We start from the raw sequence: 7,451 nt of genomic DNA on the forward strand, positions 1-7,451 counted from the left end.
TGGTTAAAAAAAAATGAAAGGAGGGAGCTAGAGAAGTGGATCAGGGGTTAAACTCACTTGCTACTCTTACAGAATTCACAGGTTTGGTTCCCAGCACCCAGGTGGTACCCCACAGCCCTGGGTAACTCCAGTTCCAGGGGAGATGAGGCTCCTCCTTGCCTCTGGGGGCACTGCATGCATGTGGTACACATGAATACCTGTGGGCAAAACACTCACACATACAATACAGATCAATAACCCTTTTGTAAAATGGGAGACATCTGGTCTGAAAGGAGCTCTGTTCTAAGACTGTTTATGAAGTAGGGCGAGGAGAGGGTGACTATTCTGCTTCCAACTAATCTAAAAAACGGAATATTTCAGACCTCAAGGTCATCCCAGGAAGCTATACAATGGCTCACCTGACGAGGCCCAAGTCTGCAGGGAAATCCTGCTTTTGTTGATACATTAGCTGCCTCAATATTATTGCCTTTGGTATTCAGGGTATTTTGTGTTACTGGGCCTCTATAAGATGAAGAAATAGATACAAAGTACAGATGGAAGTGACGTCCTTGGGAAAACGTTGTTACTCAGAAATACATCTGCCTGACTCCTGGGATTGCATTGGAAGGGATGGCGCTGTGATGAGGGAAAATGGCAAGATGCAGAAAGGGGATGGAAAGGGAGGAGTCCATCCAGAGGGAGACTGGGAAAGGAGAAAGAAGAAGCGAGGTCTAAAGAGAATTCTCTTCATACTGACGCAGAGCAGCTGAGAATACTTACAGCGATTTCAATGAAAACACTCTCGCTGGGTACGTTTCTCTTTGATTGTCTGACTGCATTTGAATAAAAATCCCCAAACACTGGTAAATCAAAAGTCCAGAAGATCAAAACCTGACAGGGATCAAAACTTGAATCAGTATTCAAAGAAAAGTTTACAGATGGGGAGAGTGGGTCAAAACAAAGAATACAAAATGTAGAATTACTAGCTTAAGATTCCAGGTTGGCACTCTTAATCTAGCGGTAGATTTGTTCCCTGCTCTTGCTGTGTTCAGAGCCCTTGACAGTGACAGAACAGACTGCTCTGTGTTATGGGGCTCCTGAAAACTGGACTTGGAATGGTTCTAATGCCCACTTCACTTAGCACCTGAAATCAGTGTCACGTGTGCTACATCCTATGAGAAAAGGGACTTTTCTATGTGCCCAAGAGCATATATATATATATATATATATATATATATATATATATATATATATATATATATATATACTACTGTTTGACCTGGAGAACAATTAATCTTTTTTTTTAACTAAAACAGCTGACAGTTTTATTTTCATATTTCACAATATCAATGAAAGCTGCACTTTTCTGCCCCACTTCTCTCTGTTTGAAAGGGGAAGCCTTCCTGTCATGCAGCTAGAAAACACTCAGGTTCAGCAGCATCATCTCCTGGTGAAACAGAACAAGAAGTAAACTGATAAAGAGCCTTTCTGCTCTTATCTGTCTGGCTGAATCATGCCAGGCCGAGTGGGCACCATCATAGGTCGAGCAGGAGGTCTCATCATTGGAGGCCCAGGCATCATAGGCATGTGGCCTCCCATGGGTGTCCTCATTCCAGGAGCAGGTCCCATGGGCATCATCCCAGGAGGAGCAGGGCCCATCATTGGCATCATGGGAGGGCCTCCCATGTGGGGTGCTGGCATCATGCCAGGGCGAGGAGGACCCGGGAGACTGGGGGAGGTGGGATCATGGCCCCTGCAGGAGGAGGACCAGAGAATGGAGCTGGAGGTATCTTTACTTGTTGAAATACAGCTGTTGTTTTGTCAGTCAGGCTCTGGGCCTGCTCTTCCACCCATTTCTGGTAGTAGTCTTCCACATTCTCTTTGTGTTTCCGACCACTACAGTGTGTCTTTCTCATAGATGGCTAGGCATGTTGCTCCGCAGGCCGTTGGCTACCCCGTTCCAGGCCGCCGGGAAATGACCGGAGAACAATTCATCTTTAAGCTTCATTCCACCCATCAAGAAGCAATGAATGCTGATAGTCTGTAAGCCCGAAGACCGAATGAAGGGGACACACACTGTGTCTTTGAAGCACAGCCTGGAGCCCCATTGACTTCATTTTTTTTTTTTAATCATACCTCTGTGAATTGTTTATTTGATTTTTTAGGCAAGTTGGCCTATTTTTCTATTTCTCATGTTCCTCATCTGCATACAGAAATGATATATAGTGTCTATCTGATAGGTCATAGATGTTAAATACATGAGCACAGCTGCTGTGGGATGTTCTGTATGGCAAATGTGTTGCTGATTGGTCAATAAATAAAACACTGTTTGGCCATTGGCTAGGCAGGAAGTGTAGGCGGGACAAGGAGGAGAATAAAGCTGGGAAGTGGAAGGCTGAGTCAGAGAGACACTGCCAGCCGCCATGATGAGAAACAGCATGTGAAGATGCCAGTAAGCCACAAGCCATGTGGCAAGGTATAGATGAATGGAAATGGATTAATTTAAGCTGTAAGAACTGTTAGCAAGAAGCCTGCCATGGCCATACAGTTTGTAACCAATATAAGTCTCTGTGTTTACTTGGTCGGGTCTGAGCGGCTGTGGGGCTGGCGGGTGAGAGAGATTTGTCCTGACTGTGGGCCAGGCAGGAAAACTCAAGCTACACACAGCCATTACAATTATGGAATCACGGGAGCCAAGGTTGTCTGCACTGGGTCTGCACAGCAATAATCAGTCATGGAAGCAGGAGAGTTTCAAGAGGCATACTTCTCCTCAGTGTTGTTTACTGAGGGCTGCTATGGAGGGATCATCGCCTTCTGTTGTATACCCACTAGTGAGTCCACCAGACTCCAGTGGGTGGTTCACACCTGTGGTTATACAAATGGCTCTGGTTAAACCAGTGGATCACAACACAAACTGCAGGGCTCAGGAGAGGGACGAACTAAGAGCAAGCCCTGCACCCGTGCATGAACTGCTTAAAGGACGAAGTTAAATAATAAAAAGTAAAGGTGATTAAAAGACGGTTAACCTAAGCAAAGGTAACTATTGCTTGGTTAAAAAAAAAAACCCTCTGCTTACTGTGGAAATATTAATATCACTTGTTAGTATTCAGATTCAAATGGGAGAACCTGCTTTCTAATTTTATTTGCTAATACCTTAAAGTACTTAGAATTTCCATAATGCCACATTTAAGATACATTTTTAATTGTAGCTCAATGTGTGACAAGTGTGAAATTGCAGTAGCTAATTTGCTTATTTCTCTTGATACAATGCATATAATTTGAACACAGAAAAATAGTGTTAAAAGCCTTAACAATAACTTTTGGCATTTTGACAACCCGAGAGAAGTTTCTATTTGTATTCATTTATATTTTAAGAAAAATGAAGCATTACTTTTTAGATGGAGCATTCTCTTTGGGAGGTGTGTGTGTGTGTGTGTGTGTGTGTGTGTGTGTGTGTGTGTGTGTGCACTCATGGCTGGCTCTCCATCTGATGTAGTGACTTAGAACCACTCCTGAATCCAGTCATCCATGTTTCAGTTAGTCTGGGTAGCTAGCTTAATCTAAGGATTCCATACCTCTGTCTCTGCCTCTACTGAGATTACAGGCAGACCACACACACCTGGCTCTATGTGATTTCTGGGCATCCAAATTCTGGTCCTTATGATTGCATGTCAAGTACTTTACCTGTGATGCAACTCCCATAACCTCTTTACTAAAATGAAAAGTAATGACGGAATATGCATAAATCATCAATGCTACAGCCCTGTGAACTTTTGAAAGTATATTCAAGTAACATTTGTCCAGGTCAAGAAATGGGATGTTACTAGAATCCCGGAAGCCTCTGACCAATCCCATATCCGTCCCTCCCTCCTCTAAGTGTCATCATCTTTTTAATTAATTAGCTGGCATTTGAGCTTTACGTAGAACATGTACATGTCTGTGTGGGGAGTTGAATCATGTTGCTTGCCATGATGTTTTGGAGATTCACCCATGTTGCTTAGATTTAGGTATTTTCATTGCTGTACAGAATTTTCTAGTGTGACTGCAGCACAATTTATCAATTCAACAGTCAATGGGATGTAGATAGCTTCCAGTTTGGTGCTGTTATGAGTATCACTTCTATGAACATCTGAGTATATGGCTATGCTCCACTAATATTAACATGCATAATGTTGGATGCATACCTCAAACTAGAGTGGTCATGGTATTTTGTCATAAACCATATGATTTCCCCATAAATCTAAAACAAAATCTTTTAGAAATTTAGAGTGCTTGATGAAAAAAAAATATATTGTATTACATTTAAATTTAAAAATACCATTTTACCTGTAGTGGGCAGGTGCAGTGGCTCTTTTTCCCTAACATACCCTTATCTTAATCCCTGGAACAGGTGGAGATATTAGCTTTAAGGGCCAAAGAGATTATGCAGATGTGATGAAGTGACGTCATCGCAAGTAGGAAAAGTTATTATAGATCATTCACATGGGGCTCTATATAGTCACATGGGGAGGGATATTAGAGCCAGAGAGGGTGACAGAGTGACAAGGAAGCAAATACAAAAGAGTGGATGAGAGAGAGGAAGAGGAGGAGGGAGAGAACTGAACATTCTGTCCTACTGACATGAGCTAAGGATTGCAGATGGCCCTGGAAGCTAAAAGAAAGGGAAATGGTAGCTCCAGCTACTGGAGAGACTGAAGCATCTCTTAGTTGGGGGTTCTATTGCTGTGATAAAGACTATGAAAGGTAAATAGCCTTTCATATTCTGGGTCATATTTCATTGAGGGATGCCAATGCAGGAACTGAAGCAGAGACCATGGAGGGGTACTGCTTACTGGCTTGCTTGGTTTTTTTTCTTATACACTTAAGGATCACCAGCCCAGGAATGGCACTACCCACAGTTGGATGGACCCTTCTACATCAATCATTGTAGTAGGACAGGCCCATTGAGTCTAGGAAATTAGCTCAAACCAGTTGCCAAGGCATGCACATAAAGTACTTCCTTATGAGCCAAACTGGAGTCTGCCTAAGGGCCTAGCAACAGGCACTGTTAGGATTCCTGATCACGCCCAGCCAATGAGGGACAACTACGCAATGCCACCTGATCTGGGACACAGCCTGGGTGCTGGGAGGAGGGTATATAAGGCCTTCCCCATTACTGAATATGTGAGTTTGCTGTTTGCCTTCAACTGACTCCCAGTGTCTGTGTCATTGACACCACGTCTTCTCACACCCCTCTCCCTCCCCTGAGGGAGCAGTTAGCATCCAGCCACAAATCATCGATCAGGAAAATGCCCCACAAGTTTGCCCACAGGCCAATCTGATGAGGATATTTTCTCAAATGAGGGTCCTTCCTCTGCTCAGATGTCTCTAGCTTGTTCCAAGCTGACAAAAGAGAAAATGAAATAACCACCAACAAAACTACCTGACCAGCTGGAAGGCGGAAGGGTCTTTTGAGTCCAGTTTAAGAGAAAGACTTGGACAACAGAATGCAACAGTTTTCCAACACCTCCCCGGCCGCCCAAAGAAGCTTGTAACCTCGCTTTAAGGACTGAGTGTATAGCTCCGTGGTAGAGTGCTTGCCTCGTATGTGTTTGGTTCTCTACACCAGTCATGCTCAACTCATGTGGCAACCCCTTTGAGGTTCAAATGACCCTTCCACAAGGGTCGCATATCAGATATCCTGCATATCAGATATTTGCATTACAACTCATAACAATAGCAAAATTACAGTTATGAAGTAGCAACGAAAATAATTGTTGGGGGATTGTCCCTGCTCCAGGGTCAGCCAGGCAGCCCAGGCCTTCCAGCACCAGCTGAGTTAGGCAAACTGATGAGGTGGTGTCCATCCCATGACCATGACGGTGTTTCACGATGAGGTGGAGATCAAGGACTTTCAATATGACTAGGACTCGGAGACATATTTCTACCCCTGCCCCTGTGGGGATAACTCTCTATCACCAAGGAAGATTTGGAGAATGGAGAAGATGTGGCAATGTGTCCTAGCTGCTCTCTCATTATAAAAGTGATTTATGACAAAGATCAGTTTATGTGTGGAGAAACAGTCCCAGCACCTTCAGTCAACAAAGAGTTAGTTAAATGCTGAAGAAACCCTCCGGGAACCCAAATTCTGAGCGTCAGGGAAGGAGCCCAGGTGGATGGATCAAGTGCTGAGTACACAACCTCTTCATAGGACAGCTGTCTGTGGCTGACTCTTCCGTGTGGCTCTTCATCAGCTGCTGAATTCATCATAAACACGTGAGTCTGTGACGTGTCCGACCTGGATTTCGTGATCCCATGGAATTGGAAGGATTCCTAACTGTCCATCTGAATTTGAAGGAAGAGCCTTATAAACTGGTGCTTTTCCTTTCTCTCAGTTGCGTGATTTCAGTATCTTAAAACTAATTTATTTTCTGAAAACAGCATTGTCCACTTCAATTCTGAGGCTCTTTATTTTATCTTATAAATATTTATTATTTTCTTTTTTAAAAAAGAAAATAATTGTTGGGGTTCCCCACAACAGGAGGAACTGTATTAAAGGGTTGCAGCATCAGGTAGGGTGAGAACCACTGCTCTACCCTTTTTAAAAGGAGCAGAGAATGAGGCTCAGCAGTGGAGTCCTTGCCTAGGTTGACTACCAATACCACAAATAATCACAAAAAGAGGAATCAGCAAGGAAATGTTTTCTTCCCCTAGAGCAGTGGTTCTCAACTTTCCTAATGCTACGACCCTTTAGTATAGTTCCTCATGTTGTGGAGACCCCCCAACCATGAAATTATTCCTTTGCTACTTCATAACTGTAGTCTTGCTGCTGCTATTAACCACAATGTAAATACCTGTGTTTTCTGATGGTCTTACATGACCCCTGCAAAAGGGTCATTCAACTCTCAAGGGGTTATGACCCATGTGTTAAGAACCACTTCCCTAAAAGCATCTAGAAGAAGCATAGCCTTATCACCCATGATTTTGGGCCCTAAGTATTTTTTAGACTTCCTAGCCTTGAACTCTAAGGCAGTGAATTTGTATGGTGGTAAGCCATGAAGCATGTGTTAACATGTTATAATGGCCATAAGAAACTAATACAATGTTATGTGATTTTTGAAAAATCAGTTCTTTCAAACTGTATAAACATGCTTATTTCTTTATAAAATCTCAACTTTTTTCTAGTACAATTTTACATCAAAGATGGCTAATCGGCTGCATGTTAAATTTTCTTGTACAATATTGTAAATGACCATAGTTTAATTTCAACTAAGTACTTCTGTAAGATATTTTATAAACACAACATTTATTTTAGTGATAGTATGTTTTTTTTAGCTTTTTTCTTTCTAATAAATACATGTTCTTATTTATTCTTTTTATTTTGTTTTGATACATGTTCTAGTCAGGTTTCCTTTTTTTTTTTTTTTTTTTTTTTTTTTTGCTGTGATAAAACACTGAGTTCAAGGCCAGTCTGGTCTACAGATTGAGTTCTA

At 42.4% G+C, this 7,451-nt stretch overlaps 2 pseudogenes; one reads left to right on the forward strand and one right to left on the reverse strand.

The window, feature by feature from the left end:
- Positions 1–1,473: 1,473 nt before the first annotated feature.
- On the reverse strand, positions 1,474–3,834 carry LOC128109558 (U1 small nuclear ribonucleoprotein C-like; annotated as a pseudogene).
- A 2,000-nt stretch (positions 3,835–5,834) lies between these two features.
- LOC128109404 (diphthamide biosynthesis protein 3-like) lies at positions 5,835–6,082 on the forward strand (annotated as a pseudogene).
- The last annotated feature ends 1,369 nt before the right edge of the window (positions 6,083–7,451 follow it).

The sequence above is a fragment of the Peromyscus californicus genome, unplaced genomic scaffold, assembly GCF_007827085.1.
Source record: "Peromyscus californicus insignis strain IS unplaced genomic scaffold, ASM782708v3 Scaffold_14__1_contigs__length_90479793_seg_2, whole genome shotgun sequence".
Taxonomy (NCBI): Eukaryota; Metazoa; Chordata; class Mammalia; order Rodentia; family Cricetidae; genus Peromyscus; species Peromyscus californicus.